An 18,032-nucleotide genomic window follows, 5' to 3' on the forward strand; every position below is an offset into this window, starting at 1 on the left:
GAAATTGGCATAGCGTCAGGTGTTCCTGTGGAGTCAGAGCCTATTATACGTAATGACGATGAGTATACATTTTAGAGGAAAGCTCCTGTTAGTGTGGGCGAGCCAATTAGAAGTGTTAGGAGGTGTCGGAGCACCCGCGCTCCTCCGCCCCCCTCGCCCCTCGGCTGTCCAATTAAACTCACTCTCGCCGCTGACGACGACGTACCCGCCGACGCCGCCGGAACCGAGTACCACCTCGTAATTGCGTAAGCCACTTCAAAACAAACCTCTAGTTTTTTGCACTGACGCTAACAATGGAATCATGTCAGACACCACAAGAACACCCCTCCATTCTATTCTTCTACTGTGTAACTATTGAGTTGTTAATTAAATTCGCACAACATAATAGGTGGTCGGCCACGTCGCGGATGCCGCTCCTTACTGCGTGCACATAGAGGTGATTTCGGCTCGAGCCGCGCTTACCGATCCGTACTGATGCAGCTTCTTGTTTAATTACAACAATAGTGGCCCCTAATGAGAGTTTGCGCTAATAAGCACTGCAGAATGTAATCAACATGCTTCGTCGGTCTAATGAGTCGAGTTCCTGGCAAAAACAAGCAACGTCGACGTTTTACTGAAGATTAATTAGGCGTTCTACCTATATGCCGAGTTAGGTATCCCCAGTTGCGCCGGAAGGCCCCTGTTTCTAACTTGTTACTCGCTGCTTAAGCATTTTTCCTGGAAAGTGTAACGCTAAAAAGCAATTGGTATCGTATCACGTACATTATGGACAGCATGCTCGTATTCGTACTGCGAATCAAAGTCGTTCGCGCGCCGTATATGACAGAACCGCGTACGTCGTACATGTAGTGTCCGCCTTTAAATAACTGCTATTGACAACAAAGTACACAGCCCTGGTAAACGTCGTTAACTTAAATAAGTACGTTTGATTACGTCGTAGCTAGCTACCCCATTAAAACTTAACGAGGGGCAACCCCGGGGAAAATAACTAACCCAATTTCCCTTTGCCGGGAAATCATTAAAAGTCTTAAAAGGGTCTTTTCATATATTTTTTACCCTGGAGCGTACGTGCAAATAAACACATTTTTACATACTCGAACAAACAATTCTCCTAACGAGGCGGGAGCGTAACGAGCGCGCGCGGCGCGGCGCGGGCGGCACGGGGCGGTGACCAGCGGCCCGGCGCCCGGCGCCCGCACAACGCGCTAATTGGAAGGATACGTCCGGAAATGTGTCTCGTTACAGGCGCCTACCTGCCCCTAGTACCCACCACTACCCGCCACTACGCTCTGCTCACCTAACGACACCCCTGATTTATTTGAGCCAATACATTCAAATTGACAGCCGAAACTAGGACAAAAGCTGACAACCGAGCACCGCTGCCTCTGCCGCGCCGCGCTGCCTGATCACAGCACAAACAAGCACTTCATAATCGTGCGATAACACACAAAGATTTCCTCACTAAGACAGCGTTACACCTACTAATTTGGGTATATTTAAATATTTAAAACTCGTTGGTGTTGAATGCTTGAATGTTGTGACATTGGCCACTTAGTTCGTTTGACGTGGGCGCTACTTTCTCGCTTCACACGTAATATAATGGAAGTTCATTTCCCGAACACAAAAATAGATGGCTAATGTTGCAAATTCTATTTCAGTCATGTTTACTTGTAACGATGTCACCTAATAAGGCCATGAACATTTATGTAAGCTTTAATTAATATTGAACAGGGTTAGAGTTGTAAATCTCATCAAGTATAAATAACAATTGATCGTGTAATGGCACGGGTTCATTCAGCATTCTCAGGGATTGCGTGATGCACTAATAGGTAATTTAATTAATAGATTTCCCAATTAGTGTTCCCTGTATAATTAATGGATGTATGGTGTATTAGCGTCGCGTCGGATACAATCTGATTCGAGACTCGTCGGCAATTACGGACGGCTACAAAATACGTCGAATTCCGCGTAATTGCTGAGAATATTACGGCAGTGAACTTAATTGTTCTCGACTTAATTAATTAAGCTTTTGTTTGAAACTAACAGCAAAGTGTAGACTTGGCAATTCTAAATTGGATCTTGTAATTACCTTACCCTCCCTTTTGCTGAAACTGTATACCTACTTTCAATTATGGGCCAAGCTTTGTTAATGAAATCAATTATAATTGGGACACAATGAAATGAATTCTATTCGCAACCGCCGCGGTACAGTCGATTATTTGTTAACTAATTTGCTCTTATATTGTGGGAGAGCTTTGGTAAAAATAACAATGTTTCGCGATGAACAATATAATGATAAACAAAAGGATAGCGTCTGGTGTTCATTTCATCTGTCGGTTGAGTAGATATTGGTGTCTTCATTACGGAGAGTTTGCCATTACGTAGGCCGTCAGCGGATCATTACGGATGCCTCTAATGAGTATCTCTTGTATGCCTAATAATAAACGTAATCGACGTTCCCAGCTCCCCTCTGTGGGCGGTTACTAAATAAAATCATGATTATTGCTGACTGCGTTTTAAATGGATAATTACAGTGCACTTTAACATCGTATTCGGTGTATGCAAGTTTAATTAAATGTTAATGCGGGTGTCGCAACTAAACCTGAATTTAATGTCACTGAAAATTTCCATTCTTGATTAAACGATTACTGACAATGAGTTTAATTGGTGTAGCAATAGTTTAATACGAATACATAAACATATTAATATTATACGTTATTATTATGATAATGAGAGCATAAAATAGATAACTCACGTTAATTAATTTGTGTAATTAATTTAAAGAACCAGATAAATTATTATTGATTTTTTACCTGTTCAATTATAAAGCATTTAAATTCGTTAGAAACAAGAGAAAATAAAAATAATATTAATGGCCGCTGTGGCTAATGTGCTTGGAAACATAATATAGAAACTACGGCTCTACCTAATGCATATTAATTTGCAATTTAGATTTGATCGTGATGTAATTAATATATTACAAAGCTAACTTATTCAGATTAAAGTATAATTAGCGTGAAACAGTGGGTGTTTCATTTCAGATCCATATTTTACTTTGATTACGAAAGTTAATAATTTAGATTTTTTTTACTTATGGTAAAGTCATTAATTATGCCGATCGTTTCGTTATTGGGGTTTTATTTTCCGACGATATATATGACGACTATACATAAGCCAAAAGTTTGATTAAAACAAGATAACAACGTATTACCAGTTTGTCGTATATCGAAACTCTATCGTTTCCGGAAAATGGTTAAAAATGTGCATAATTCAAAGTTTAAACGCAACTTTAGTATAAGTTACAAGTCTGAGTTACATTGGGAGGAGTGAGAGGGTAGAGGCCGGGGTGGGTGACTCTACCAACTTTAATTAAGACACAATAATTAAAATAACAAGCGGCGGGCGGGCGTGGCGGCATCAGTATGCGAGCTCGTGAGGGCGCATACGACACTACTAATCCACTGGACACGTTATACAGCCTGCGAAGTACAGCCGACATTGTTATGGACCAGTATATATTAACGTGAAAATGACATTTACCTACACTACATGCTTCGGCTTTTCTAAATAATAGTATATGGATGTAATTCGATCAAACTTTTATTATAAAATATGACGTGTTTTAACTAATATTCACAAGTTTCCGATCAAGTGTATTCAACCAATGCCGAAATGTCAAGTAATTTCATAAAAAATGAACTAGTTACCTTAACATAGCAAAAGTTTAGTTAAGAGTAAAACAACACAAAATACATATTATGTGTACAAAAATACAAATTATATTGAAATTGCAAAATCAATTACGTGATTTGTATCTTGCGAAATTATTTCAATACTAATTATGTTATACAACCAAATTTACATATACTTTAATAAACAAATTAACGGAATTTAACAAAATTAAAATAAGCAATCTATTTAAATAACATTAAATAAATTGATGAAATAGAAGCAAATAAAATGGACATGGCTCTACATAAGGAAATTCCTAAATACATTTCAACTAAAAGCTTAAAGCCTACACTAAATTGTGTTTGTCATACACACTACACAGTTTATAAAATTACTTTAAACAATAATACCATGACTACGTCATCTGTTAGAGTAATCGGCTTTTCCAATTAGTCAATGGACTCGCGCTCAGCTGTCCAAAATACAACAACTTTGTTAACCGACACATTCACGACGTAAACAGGAAACTAATGAATGAATCCCCTCCGGCTTTATTTGACAAGGTACAGTCTGTTTAATTAATATACCAATCAGCTGGTAATAACAATGAAAATAAATAACAAAAGCAATTTGTTTTTTCTTTTATTTGTTCCAAATTGCTAGTTTGGCTCTAACATGATATTGTCTCACAAAATATATGTCTAACAATTATTTAATTTTATTCCATAAGGATAGTTGAAAGGGTTGAACAAACAAAACAAAAAATAACAACATGATATTGGTAACTTAATTTACAACAGAAGTAAATGATTGTTGTTGATAGAGCAAGATTGATATTGCTCTACCAGCAAGTTTTCGTATGAATTCAGCAAATGTAATGTTTATTTACCTTCAAATTGTGTTTCCCGGCGAAGTCAGCAAACAAAACATATATCTCCAACACTCTCGTCTCGAACCACGATAAACAAATCCACAGTCAAGAAATTGGAGCACCAAATAAAATATTACAATAAGTTGTCCACTCCAACAATTGTCACTTTCGGAGAGATTTATAGTAAATTCGCTTTCCTAAGTCAAAGTCCGACAACGGCAGTTCGCTGGCAACGTCGTCGAGCGTGAGATAATCTCCTTAGACCAGAGGCGACCAATTAAAATGATTTATTTAACTTGTAATTAAACGACAGGGGAACGTTTACATGCGAGCAGCTTAGCTCGTGTAAAGTTTGAGCCTCGGAGGAGGGAGACCGGCACGTATAGCGGCGAGGAGGACTCGCGGCGAAGTGAGGCACTCCGTTCGCCGCGCGAGCGATGCGGGCTCCGCGCCGCGCCGCCGCCGCGCCGCCGCCGGCCCGCGAGGGCGCCCGCCCGACCCGGGGTGGAATGGAACAACACTCTAATATAATGACAGGGTCGGAACACTTTAATACTCTAATTGAAAAAGTATACTCCGACAGCTTTTAAGTGTAATTAAGGTTACGCTTCCACATTGCGACTTTACTCACTCAAATATAGACACATTGACAAGCATTTTTTCTTGTTTCGATACATAATTATTATCGTCATCAGAAAAGTGTTCGGAAATGAGTGAGTTATTAGTTCATAATGTTAATTCTATTTGCTGCATGCAATCGTAGAACTAATTAGATACTCTCAGATAAGAGTTATTTATTCCAGTAGGTATGTAAATAAGATTAGCTACAGATCATAACCATAACTTTATTGTTATCGCTTGCAAACTGTGACAAAAACAAATTAATAAGCGGAACATAAATAATTAAGTATACATGACTAAAGTCTTGTGTAACAGTTATATCAACGAGCTACACAAATAATACACAGCGGGTACATAATGTGGTACGCAGATATCATACAAATGTGCCTCAGAAATCGATACCTAATAAATGTAATCGGCAAGTGCGTCACGTCCCACTACTGCTACATAGGTAAGAAATATCACAAACACAACCTCGCTAGTGAATTCCGGCCTAAATTCAATTCCACCCCTTTTCTCCGCGCCCGTTCGACTAGGAAACCAATCTTCTTTACATTCCCTCGCCGACAAATTTATACACCTCCATACATCGTGGGTATTGGGTGGCGCAGCTACCTGGCGGAGCAGCGCTGGCGGAGGCGCTGGCGGCGGCGGCGGCGCGCGGTGGTCGCCGGAGCCTCCTAAATTATTAAGCAGCGCTGGGTGCCGGGTGGCGGTGACCCGCAAAGAAACGGCAAGTGTATGTCCAGCGGCCGCGCGCCGTCGCTGAGAATTTAATTTCCACGGGCCGCCCGCCCTCGTCGCCATTGTCCGCCCAGTATTTCATTACGGCTCGAGCTTTTCTATTAATAAATCACTCTTCGCCTGCGCCGTTTAATTACGTCCCGGATCCGGCCAACGTCTGATTACACTTTCATCGAACATCTAATTAGGAGTGCAGTCGAGCCGTGCCGGGCGGGAACGTGTGTATTCTTTGTTCGAGAGATATTACACTCGGCCTATATTACACCGCGAAGCCCAGCCTCCCGAGCTAAGTTCGAAATGAACGAACTTTGATTAAAATCGACCGCTTGCACTGCTGCTAAAGTATCAATTTAAATGTAGGTAATGCTTTTAACATTCTTCACTTATATGGAACTCTCAGATATACATATATGAATCGATGTTGCCTTGTATTTAATAGCATAAGCTATAAGTCTTGTTAAGGAGCTGTTATCGACAACATGGTCAATAAGGAGCTACTTAAAACGATTTGAAGTGTATTACAAAGTATATCTAAAAAGCTATTAAATCGTCCATACATGTTATTTGTTAAGAACTGCGTGACAAGAATGTAGAGACAAAATTGGGCAGAACATTGAATGCGGAAATAAACATAAGGGAAGCAACACACATGTAAGAATTTACGTGGTAATGAAAGTGAACATTGTAGTGGCAAATCACACGGTTGTGGCTCAAGACTTTTTTTAATTTCCTGAAGCGGACGGAGCGGGCGCGGGCGCGAGCGGCGCGGGCGGGCAGCGGCGGCCCGCCCGTTTAACTTATTGCCACGGTTAACGAGAATACGCCGTTGTGTGCCGGCGAAATTGAAGGATTTACTCCGCGTCCCTCCTTTATTAAACGTATTGCACACTCGCCAGTTCCCGTGTGTGCGTGCCTGACTGTACACGCAGTATGCCGAAATTACATTTCACATGAGTCGTAATAACAAGGGCGGCGTAAATCACTAGCATTATTAGTTTCTCTTGTTACTCGTGCCATTTGTCACTTTATATTGATGCGAGAGTAACGAAAGAAAAGTTCATATAATAACATTAAAGCGGCACCGATAACTGTATATCAAGCCTGATAATAATTCTACGTCAAGTAGGGCGGATCAATGGAAGTAATCTGTGGAAAAGCGTAATGTTTCAGTTTTCATTATACATGATATACAATGCGTCATCGTCAAGATAACTAATCAATGAGAGTAAGCGTTAGTGTAGCAGTAGTTGATAGCGGTGAAACAATAGACACGCCAAGTATTGGCCGGCAGAAGGTAGAGTACGATGTAGAGAGCAGACAGCAGCGGTGCAGCGGTGGCGCACTCGTCACGAACGCGCCCGGGCGCAAGATACTATATCGCCGGACTTCCTGTAAGCTGAGAGTATCGCATCGCTTAAAGTTTCGCAATATACGCGCACCGAGCCCGTCCTTTATTAAAAACTATTCTCACATTTTTAATTAAAACTTGTGTTCCCCCACTAAAACTTTATTTAAGCAATAAAGGCGGCGCAATTAGCGGCGCTGTCCCCGACGGCGACTTCACCTACTTTTCCTTTGCTTTAATGAGTGTTTTTTAATAAAGCCGGAGACTGGTGCAAGTTTATTAATTTAGTTTAACTCGTGTCACGGCAGCGGCCCAGTCGGTATGCCCGCCCTGCCCTGCCCCGCACGCTATAACCATAGTTTTTCATTTAACGCTCCACTACTACATACTTCTATTACTTACTATCTATACATATATCGCCTCTTTCATTGCATTTCCTATGCAATAAACTACTTTATTAAGAGGTGGGACTAGATTGAAATAATTTTCCATTGCTTTTTTGGTGAGTACTTGCAATCAAACGTTTTAAAAAGTGTGACGAGTTTTGCAACCATACAAATAACAAACTAGACTAAACTATTTATAAACACATTTTCATTAGGAAATAAAAATATTGTTTAATGCTGCAAAGTAATATTGACATCCTTCACTTGCTCAGCAATCTATTTTCTATTAGATGAAATTGCAATAAGAAAATTGCAGCATAATGCAAACCGAAAACGCAACGGTCAATACAGGAATAACAGACGATGTTTCAGTAATCATAGCAATCGACAATATGAATGTCACCGAGTGAATAATGACATGATCAAGACACATCACCAAATTTTTCGTGAAAATCAGTTTTCCGAGCATACATCACGATTCCAAAGTAACGATCGTTGTCGAGCAACGAACTAAAAGCTTGAATGACGTGGTGCCCCCCGGTGCAAACCCCACCCCTCAAGTGTTCCGGCCATAATTACATTCCCGTGTCTAACAAATGGAGAATCGGTGTTGATTTGTGTTTAGCCGAGTCCGTGATCCGCGGCCCGTCCGACGGTACGACACCTACCTTTAGAGTCCACGTGATGCAGTGTGTACTTACCCTTATGATTTATTTTAGCGATTCCATTTTAAAATATATATGTATTATTACGTATTTTTCGTCTATACGTAGTGTACGACGTGCCTTTTTTAATTGTTAAGTAAATCATACCAGTCCAATAATGGATATTAGACTAAGGAAGGAGTCGCACTGTCTACGAAATGTAGTTGAAAACCAAATTAAATTCTAGCTTTGTAAATAAACTTCTGGTGGTAAAATAAATATTTTCTATGAGTGACTGTCTTATTGTAAATTATTTAATAATATACACGTTTTCCCTCAGTACAAAAAATTCAAAACACATTCCTTTGACTTCACATTACCTAAATTTTGCATATTTTAAAACAGTTCAAATACCTACTTAATTAAAATATGGCGGTTTGAAAATATCTAACTCGTTAAATAGTTCGTGCGAAGCGAGTAATTGCGCGCACATCGACTAAGTGAAAAACGAAGCTCGCCAGCCGGCCTAAAAGCTTCGCGGTAGATTGCATCAGCACACGGATTTTCCATTACGCGCTAGTTCTTTATTACGAGCTTCGAGAACAAACTTAAGGTCGATGCTTTAACAGGCCATTTTAATTAAATAAAAGCCTGTAAAGTTCAGCCATTCAAGTTTGTGCTTTAAAATAAGTTTAGAGCGGGCAATATAACACATTATTATAATATAAAATGTTCCACAAAGTACATAATCATGGTGGGAGGATCGGATAGTGGCGTCTCGCGCACTCGGAACGGGGTCGTTTGTGCAATGGTTCGCACGAACCGGGCAAGGAGTCGTTAGGGCGCTCGTATATCCTCGGATAACCGCGAATATTGGCCGCACTAACAATGTGCGTCTTTATAAGTTTTTAACGAGCTCGGACGATATAAATTATGTGTGCGGCGGGCAGTGGGTCTCGTTATCTCGCTAACGGCGCACTAGCGGAAGCTTAATGTACCGAGAGCTTTATTGTAGCCACTTACGAGCAGCGCACTGCAACTCCAACTAGTTGTACAACACTATTGTCCTCTCGTTATATTACTTTTGCTACTGAAACTATGTAACGAGCTTGTATTCATTTGAAAAAGTCACATGCTTCAGACGTAAGAGAAACATTCAGCTAGGTCCAGTATCGTATCTTACTATGATTCGCGACTTTAGATAACGTTCTTCTATTTCCAATTAGAAATGACAACTTTTGTCTATAAATATAGAAAATCAATGCATAAATGAATAAGTTATATGAATACTCCAATAAATTGGTTACGGATTAGCGTGAACGTAATTAAAACACTACCGAGTTTCCAAATCAACAATTCACTCAAGTTGTAATACGGAAACCATTAAGGGTGGTTGAAAGTTAATAAGTAATAAGTACAGTAATTGGTTGACAGGGACGCACTCACGTTTCCAGATATGTTCACTTCGTTATAACGAACTCAATGTATCGCGTTTTTATTCGTCATCCATTAAGGGCTGATGTAGAGACCTGATAAGGTATAATCCGTTTGCAATCAGGATATAAATGCTATATTGGCGTCGTTAAAAGAATTTCACCATGTTGAGATACATATAAAAACACTAGCATGCACGTCAAACACTTGTCAATATATGCAAATGTTAATGGTAAATAAAGAACGTAACAAGTTCAGCCAGTTTTTACATCGATTTTATTTCGATTATCACTTTTATCAAAGATCAAGCGCAAAAACTTAATTTAGCTTCGACAGGCTGAGATGTGTTCTCAGTATCACAATAATTGGCAAAATAGCAATATTACTTGCTCTTTAACGAGTGTTTATGTCCAATCGTTGACACCCGCGGAACGTGAAATGTGCAGTAGTACTTTTAATAAAAAAAAGTGGAAGGGTCATTAAGCTATGGCACAATATTATTTTCAAACTCATTTTAGAATGCAGAACCACATTGCAACGGAAATAAAGCTAAATTGAAAACAATTACCTGAAAGTTAAGTTTGGCACTAGGCCACAGCCGTGAATGCTATAAATGGGAGTCGAAAACACAATATGTTTCGTAATAAAGCCAAAAATAACAAACCGCTGAATGCGGCTCTGGCCGGTCCCTGGCGGGCTTCACGACGAAATGAAGGTTACCTACCCTGCAATTAGTGCTTTACGGTATTAATAAAGAAATCCCTTAATTCTTCCTTAATAAAAGAAATTCTTAACGTATTTGGTGCCGGGAAAATTCATTAGCATAACTCAGTTTTCCTTGGCTGGCGTTATTAATATTCGTACTACCTAATCTGTGATATAATAAAATTGCTCAGAAGCTTGTTTTTGCACGCTTCTATTTATTTTTCATATTGAGGTAGGCTTAGGCTGCAGTGAGGTAAGCTGGTGTGTTTTATAGTTTGTTAAGGATTAGAAACTCTACCTACTTTATTATTGAACTTTGGATTCTTTTGAGCTTACTCTATCGTCTACTATAACAATCATCCACGGGAGGTAAAGAAATATAGAAGCGCTTTATATCGTGCGTATTGCAAAACTTAAAATTCCGTTAACATTTTACTCTACTATAAAGGCAAAAAACTGCTTATAATATCTATAAATAGTACAAAATGATGAATAGTTAAGCACAAAGTATTACGGGAGAGCACATCTAAATGCCTCCGCGGAACATCCCGTCGACGCTACAGAGCTTTGATTAAAAATACCAATTAAGATTACGACCTTTTTATTCCACTTGTAATCAAGCAGTTAATTAGGATTTAGCGCGAGCGCCCGCCCGCCCCTGCTGCCTACTTACCGACATTTCATAATGATAAAATTAACGTTCAACTATTATATTAATTAATTACATTATCATTTGGATTAACTTTTTAAGTATACATTTATTTTAAAATTTGTTTTAGGGGATGTAACCACCCTCGTTTCACATGTTATCTTACAATAGGCAGTGCGCTTGTCGCAAAACATCGGACACTTCGAGCTTTCAGTAAAAATCAGACATTCTCAAAAAAACACTTTACCTTTGCGTGAAAGTTGAAAAGTTGTCACAATCACTGTCGATCGGCCTACAGCACAATAGAACAGTCAAAGTCAACAAAACAAATTGACTTTACGTTGTTTTACCAACTGTCTGACAAGAATTCCATCTCTATCAACCACATTTAAATGACCCGTAATCTCTAACAAAACTAAGAAAAGCACTCCATAAAAATAAAATAATAATCATTATAATGTCCATAACGACAATGTAACAAACAATCGTCCATCTAAACTAAGTCATTTATCTTTTTAAAGATTAGAAGAACTACATATAAAGAGATTTCAGATTTTCTATTCCGTCATTCCATTGTTATGTAAGACAGAATAAATGGGTCAAGTAAGTTATTGTTATTTCCAGAGAGACAATAACTTCTACTTGTTTTAAATATAGGAACGAACATGAAAGCCAAGACATATCTCTCCCATTTTAGGAGCGGCGAAGTAACAAATCAATATTTGGAGTGAGTGCTTTTTCGTGCTATGGAGAAGCTTTTATCTGGACAACGGTCGGATGGCAGCACAAACAGTCAAAGGACAGAAACATTCACTTAAATATAAAACGCTCCATCTATCCTCACTTAGGTTGCGTAACTTTCCTTCTCTCCATTTTAATTGACTTAAAAGTTACATCATTAGACTGTAATGTTCAGTATTAGGTCATCCGTGAGAGTCAGTGATGACCTATTACCGTTTTAGATAACGTTTATTGTTTTATTGTTAATTCATTAATGCGGGAACGTGAGATAAATTAAAAAGAAAGATAATTATAATGTTATTGATTATAATATTTAAATGTAGGTACTTACCTACTTATTTCATTTAATTAAGAGATTCAGATAAAGTTTACGTCAGTAAAAAACTTGTTATTAAGTGTTTCGGTAGGTAAATACGTGTATAAATATTATCATAATGTAAATTTATTATAAAATCGGTTATAATGGTGTAACTAAGTACAATGTATTCGATTGTTATCATCCCTTCGAGGCTGAGGTCCAAACAAATGATTCCATCACTTGTCGTGTGTGGCCCACGAGACGATTGAGAGATTACATCTGCCCGATTGACAGAAACATTCATCTGTTGCTGGCTAGTGGCTACCATCTTACTTCGTACATAGGTGGATGACGGGTGACAAACTGAAGTTATGTTTTCCCGGGATAGTTTATAGTAAATTCTCATGGGCCCGTTCATACAATCAATTGATATGAATTAAGTAGTTCATATTAATCTACTTCGTAAATAATAACAGCTATGGGGTTTCGCTCTTTAAAATCTATAAATATAACATGTAAAATTATTAAAGGTTGAATCTGTATAAAAAGGTTATTAATAGAATACAGCATTGATCTAAGCAATTCATTATTACTTCGGAAACATGTTCAATCTTATTAAAACAAATTAAAAGGGGCGGAAAAACATTTAATTAACGTTGCCAATGGTATAGTGAGGTTTAACCAATACAGACTAAGTGGAACTTTACCGCAAGCGTTAATTATTATCTGCGAGGAGTGCTCTTTGTTTAGTTGCTAACTCTAAATTAGTTTTCGAAATGGATCATTCACACCCCGGCAATCTCCCCAATCTCCCCGACCGACCCATCCCCCCCTCTTAGTAATTGGAACGTTCTGAGATGACACCACTCGGCTGCCTCTAATCAGTTAACAAGAAACTCACTACACGCTATTGTTGATCCATAAACACATCTCACACATCACGAGAAACAACCATTGTGATGCCTCCACTTGATCATTTGCGAATGCGGACCCCTTCATCACCAGCTTAAGGAGAAATTTTGCAAGAGCAGGTAAAATAATTAAGAAAGCATGCTAAGCTGAACAAACAAATTAGTCCATGAGATTGTGTACCGAACGAGTGAACTGAGAGGCTTTCATTACTTGACATAACATGCGTAGTTAATAATATAGCCGGCAGGATGATTGCAGCCTGTGTATATTGTATATTGAGTAGTTGGAGTACACGCCGACACTTCACAAAATTAGAATGTTACTTAGGCACTGAAGGCGGCGTCATTGTTTTGTTTCAGACACTCAGCGAGGGCCATAAGTAAGCACTTATCTTTACAGTTCCTGCATTAAGTCGTCAACAATTAAGCCTCATTAAATTTCATTAGTAGAGCGGTCCCGCGAGCAGGCCGGGCGGCGGCGCGGGGGCGGCCGGACCGACGCCGCTTAGACGGATAATCTCCAGCTGTCAGCCGCTAATGCGTTTTAGAGTACGTAATTTGAACCGTCGAGATCGGTGGTAATTAACGGCCGCAATTAACTTAAGTGATTATTAGTAACTATGAACGCAAAACGTTAGATGCACTCATCTTGACGACTCATTGAAGTCTAATTGCAAGCCTCTTGCGAATCGAAAGTTCCTGCATCATCTTATTAGTAAGCATTTTATTTGTATTATACCATTTCGTAAACTTCAAAATAATTGCCGATGGGTGAATAACGAGATGTGATTTTATCTTTTACTTGTAAGATATTTCTGCTTTCCAATAAAATGTAATTTAAGTGAAGATACACATGAGAGCAGAGTGAAGGCTTTACGTCACTTCAATTTTGTGTTAAAAGTAAGTGTGCGCGCCTCAAGTAACCCGGAGGCAGGGGTAATGTATTCCCATATATACATAAGTGAAAACATTTTAAGAAGCTCCACGGACCCACTGCATCACCCCCGGGGTTAGGGCCTAAAAGCACTATCTCGGAGCCAAAGCCTTACAACTCTTCTCAAATTCAACTTACTTTGCTCTGTGTGGAGGTGCCCGTACGGATGTTTTGTACACCGCTCAACGATCTTGATACTTCACCTGATAAAATAGTACACATATATTGTTGTGCAGCGATTTTTATGTTTGTTTGGATTATCACTGGTTTTAAATTATTCTGCAGTTACACAATTTTACCTAAATACGAACTATGAAAATATGTTCATAAATATTCAAATTGTTGTATAACAATGACGCAATTGAAATTATTGTTTGTCGGAACCGGAAATTTCTTTAGTAATGGTAACTTATGCCCAGTACTTGAGTAAACTACAAGATTCAGTTCTTCGAATATCTGACATGTCGATTTTTCTATCATATTGCTGATTGGAGGTCAATGTGAGGAAGGTCTCTAAAATTCTTCAGTTTTTTTACATTTGCATATGTAGGTACAGCACTTTCAGAACAATTTATCTGGTTGATAAAACAAATATCACGTAGATAGTATCAAGCAAGTAGGACCAAGTATACGAAAACGACACACGTAACGAATTCAAGTTTAGTGTCGCGTAGGGCTGAGACGGTGGAGCCGTGGTTGCAATTGACCGCCGGACAGACCTCAGCCTAGCCACGCTCACGCGGCTTGGCCCGGCTCGGGTGCGTCCTCTCGTCCCGCACTCGCCTCACAAACAACCCGCATTAACCCTCTTTCTCTCCACAAAAGCTGCGAGTCGAACGACACTAAGTTTGCTTTCTTCACGTCACGAATACGCGGCTATGCTCGATTTCATATAAAATAAATTGAAAAGTTTTCGAGTTTAATTCCGTTCCTGAAGCCGCCATCAGTTCGCGCTCGCGGCGGCGTGGCGGAAGCGAATCTCGATGTTTTGTAATGGAGCTTTTTAAAATGGAAGTCGAACTTTTGTCAGACACTTTTAGCCGCGCCGGAGATACATTTAAGCTTTTTAACTTTTCCACTCCGGTAATGTATCCCACACTTTCCTACGTCTGTAGTGGAGATGTCGTATAAGTTTTTTTTGAACTGAGTAGATAGATGGAGTAGACAACTTTTTTATTTATGTGACTCAGCTCGTCCCCAGTCGCTCGCAATAATCCTACCAAAGAGCTTCTCTCTATCCGACTTCGGACTGGTTGCTTTTTTCATGTTCGGCGACAGTGTAAACATTTTGCCTACGATCCATTAAGTAAATGCACTCTGGCCGCCACTCGGCACTGCATTAATATTGCATTTCTAACTCCTCCCTGCTGCCCCAAACCCCCGCGATTGCGAGCCCTCAATGGACATTTACTTCGGCAGGTTTTCAGAAACAAAGCTAATGGACAATGTTTTACACGTCGCACGAATATGGCAAACGTTTATTTATTAACGAGTACTTTCCTAGTACAATGGTGCTTTCACGCAATGGCACCAGAAAAACTATAAACATACAGTTTCTTGAGAGACACGCAAAAATAAAACCGTAGATCAATAATCTCATCAACATCATATCTAGTTATTTGAAACCTGAGCCTGAGCCTTGCCTACTTAGCCAGTAGCCACCCAACTAAGCACTTAGATCACCTCAGATTTGTGTGTCTTTAGCTTAAAAATTATCTCCAACACTTTTACTATTCTTAAACAAACCATACCGATATTATTGTCTGGTTTATACTTGCCTAGTAACAACTCGGTCAATATCAGAGTATGATTAAGTACTATTACAAACTAAAATATAACCAATACCTACTTTATTTGTTCCTAAGTAGTATCACTAAAAACACTTACCTACAGACAATCTACAAATGGACGTATTTCAGGCTCGAGTCCCCGAAGGTTTCCTAACAGTTTCAAATTGTTGGACCCATTGGAAAATTGCCGTGTCTATCAAATTAGTCAAGCGTCAAACATGGTATCGAATTTATACGCTCCAGATTTTTGTAATATCTACTATAAAATCACAAAGAAAGAAGATGTAACTCCGTTAAAAGACGTAGCGTACATTTCTTACAAATTATATCAATCTCTCAAAATCAATAAGTGTTTGTAGCTAATGTAAGCGCTTAACGAGCCGCGAGCGGGACTCCTGAGCGGATCAGCAAATGGAGTGCTTCATGCATAATGTAGCACAGGCTGAGTGTTGTTTTGAAAAGCGTTCTGAATTTGTTATTTTCGTCACACCAGGTGATGCCCAGGCACCTCATGAAACATTTAACAACATATCGATGTACATAATATTGTTCGACAAGCGTGTCAAGAGATTAAACTAGAGTGTAGGTGTACAGCAGGCCTGACTCTTAACAGACTTTTCATTTAAAAGCAGGCATAGTTATGGTATTATAAAGAGTATTCCAAAATAGATAAAAGTTTTTGTATTACGCGATTATCAGAGTAGGTTCTTGTAGATTACTAGGTTGCCCTAATCCGCTCTTCAAAAATAATACTTAATCCATAAGAAAATAAGTAAGTAACATTGAGTGTGAAAATGTATAAAGTATTGAAATCTACTACGACTCTACAAAAATGTTTTTGTAAAAGGAAAATACCTAAGTAGCAATTCAAGCATTATTTAGCTTACAAACTACAGGTTATAAACAAACGAATTAGATGTCAAGCAAAGAAAATCAAGAGTAGTAATATTTTATACACCGGATTCGGATATTTAAATATGACCTATTATTATATGACCTATATATGGTTTAAATATGAGTTACTTATAAAAGTGTGAAATAGCACAATTAACTCTCATTGTTATAGCAACTTTGTCACAGGGAAATTGTATATAGAGTTGAAATTGTAGTTATTAACTTAAACTTAAATAGACAGTTACACAAATAATCGAGCCCGTACTATCTCAGATTAAACTGTTAAGAAATCAATGTGAATGACCCCTAACTTGAACTTAAACCTTGTTTAATTAACAATATCCGATTGTGATTTTATCGTACTTACCACAAAGTCTTTAATCTTCTACAGGATGATGTTTTTACAACTGCTAAGAGTTTTAACTACTGAAGCTGCAAAAATAATGCTTTCGAAATAATGCACTCCTGCCTTATCTTGATTGTTGACGAAAATAGAAATAAAATTTGATTTCCGTAGTTAAAAAAACATTTGATCACAATGCATATCAGATGGTAGAACGGATTTTCCAATACCATCACAAAGTTAATAGTTAACTTTAACTTTTACAGCCGTAACGGTGGAAACTTGAACCATTTTCAGCAGTGATAAACGATAAAACGAATCCATGAGATTCCTTGCACAAACAGTAGAAATCATCTCTTTGCCGTAAAGCGAAATTTCTATATCCTTACGTAACTTTATTAAATGATAACAGGAGATAACCGGCACCTCAGAATTAATTAATCCACTCAGAGATTGCATCTAAAAGCCCCGCTGCCCCCGCGCACCCCATCCCCAGTCGGGGTCGATCCGTTTCCAGCCACTTAAACTTCACGCGGCGCGCTTCTAGCTTCCGTTTTAATTACAAAATTAATTCAAAATGTAATTAAAGTTAACAATAAGGCAGCAAACAATTGAAGTTATTTATGTTAGTTTATGCTTTATGGCGAGTACTGCTACGTTGGAAATGCGATTTACTCAAGAGCCCAGTTGAATATGCTGACTTCCATTGTTACGTCTTTAACTTTGTTCATATAATATAACACAAACAAGTACATGATTACTTATTAGATAAGTTCTAGGTAATTACAAACTGTTTCTTCTATATTTTCATATAAGTAGTTCCTACACGGATTGCCGAGTTCTAGTTCTGTATTTTTGTTACACTTTTGCAAAACTGAGAATCAAACTCCGAATCTTGCACTTAAGTAGGTACTTATAACATCAAGGAAGCAAAATGCCTAAACAGGCAGGAATTCCAATAATCTACTTTTTAAACTTCTAGTTAGTTCTAAGTAGATAAAATACAAAGAAATTCTTGATAGTACTTTCTTGCATAAATAAACAAGCCGA

The 18,032-nt window shown here is 38.5% G+C and overlaps 1 protein-coding gene across 2 annotated transcripts in view; it reads right to left on the reverse strand.

The window, feature by feature from the left end:
- Positions 1-4,965, reverse strand: part of LOC142974455 (LIM domain only protein 3-like) — a 37,921-nt gene extending 32,956 nt beyond the window's left edge. For both annotated transcript variants that reach the window (XM_076116785.1, XM_076116786.1), the window contains exon 1: positions 4,562-4,965. The gene's annotated coding sequence lies outside the window, so the exon portion shown is untranslated. The remainder of the gene's footprint in view (positions 1-4,561) is intronic.
- Positions 4,966-18,032: the final 13,067 nt, after the last annotated feature.

Source organism: Anticarsia gemmatalis, chromosome 7 (assembly GCF_050436995.1).
Source record: "Anticarsia gemmatalis isolate Benzon Research Colony breed Stoneville strain chromosome 7, ilAntGemm2 primary, whole genome shotgun sequence".
In the NCBI taxonomy this organism is placed as follows: domain Eukaryota; kingdom Metazoa; phylum Arthropoda; class Insecta; order Lepidoptera; family Erebidae; genus Anticarsia; species Anticarsia gemmatalis.